Raw genomic sequence first — 1,862 nt, 5'->3', positions numbered from 1 at the left:
GTCATCCTCAGTTGGAGACCAGCACCGGATACATAAGATCCTGTGTCAAGAAAAAAATTAGTAGTAGCCGGCATGGTGTCATACACTGGTAGTCTCAGCATTTGGGAAGCCTAGATCATCTGAGCCCAGGAGCTCCAGACCCGTCTGAGTCCAACAACAAGATTTCATTTGAAAGTAACTTAAATGAAAAAGGAATGATGAGTGCACACACCTATAGAGCCCTAGAAGTCAGACTGAACTACAAGAAAATGATTTGAAGATTTAAATGGATATCCAAATGGCAAAACTATAAATAAAACCAGACATTAAATCCACATCATTAGTCATTAGGGAAGTACAAATCAAAACTTCAATGAGTGCTTCATACCCATTAAACTAGCTATATATATTTATATTTTTTAAATGGACAAAAATTCAGTATCTTCCTATAAAAATAATGGTCAACATTATTTTATTAATCCAATTTTAGCAGAGTCATGAAAAAACTAGAACCGTCAGGTCAGTGAGATGACTCATTGGAGAATGCTTGCTATGAAGAGCTGACTTAGATCCCCTGAAGCCACTCACTGTGGAAGAAGAGTATCAACTCCTAGAAGCTGTCTTCTGACCTCTACAGACACAGACACACAGACACACACACACACACATGCACACACACAGGCCTGAATAAAAGTTTTAAAAAGAGACTAGAATCCATACCTGTTGCTGGTAAAGATGTGAAATGGTACATTTTACAGAGCAGTCTTTCAGTTCCTTAAATAAATTTCACAGAGAATTAACATACACCCAAGCAAGCGCCCTACCAATGGAAGCACGTCCCTAGCCCTCAGATTGTCTTGATTGTTCTTTTCCAGAAGATGAAACAATAGATCCACCAAGTGGTGGTGACCCAAATGTCTTCTGGTTTCATAAACATAAAATATGCCTTCAAAAAAGCGAGTGGTGTCTATATAAAGACAAGCAATTGTCTACTACTGAGTTGTACTCCATCCCTCAGTGTGTGTTTTCTTTTTCGTTGTTTTTGGTTTTGTTTTTCTGGGCAGGGTCTACTGTAGCCCAGACTGGCCTTGAACTTGCTATGTAGCTGAGGCTGACTTTGAACTACTGATCCTCCTGCCTCCATCTCCAGAATGTTGGGATGCCTACTACACATCATGCCTATTTAACACGAGGCTGGAGTTCAAACAAGGAGCTTTGTGCTGGCTAAGTTGTTGTCAACTCGACACAAACCTAAGCATACCTGGGAAGAGGGAATCTCAGTTGAGGAGTTGCCTCCTTCGGATTGGCCTGTGGGTAAGTCTGTGGGGTATTTTGTTTATTGCTGATTGACTGGGGATGGGAGGTAGCCCACTTTGCTCATTCCTATCTCTGAGCAGGTGGGCATGGGCTGCTTAACAAAGGTAGAGTTGAGCAAACCAAGGAAAAACAAGCCAGTAAGCCCCTTTCCTTGGTGGTCTCTGCTTGTTTCTGCTTCAGGTTCCTGCCTTGAATTCTGGCCCTGATTTTCTTCAGTACTAGACCATGACCAGTACCTGAAGCAAACCCTTTCTTCTCCAAGTTGCCTTTTAGTTTATCATAATAACAGAAACCAAATAAAGACAAGACTTGGTTCTAGAGACCGGGATGTAGTTGTGACAGATCCAACAGTGATGCTTTAGAGGGAGATTGGGAAGGATTTTTGGAGTTTGGGGCTAGAAAATCCATTAAGTGCTTAGAGCTTAGTTGAATATTCTATGGAAGCTTGAAAGATAAAAATAGGGCTGGCAAGATGGTTCAGCGGATAAGAGCACTAACTGCTCTTCTGGAGGTCCTTAGTTCAAATCCCAACAATCACATGGTGGCTCACAATCATCTGTAATGAG

Source organism: Mus pahari, chromosome 6, assembly GCF_900095145.1.
Source record: "Mus pahari chromosome 6, PAHARI_EIJ_v1.1, whole genome shotgun sequence".
NCBI lineage: Eukaryota > Metazoa > Chordata > Mammalia > Rodentia > Muridae > Mus > Mus pahari.
The sequence above is the reverse complement of the archived record's forward strand: the minus strand, read 5'-3'. Positions refer to the sequence as shown.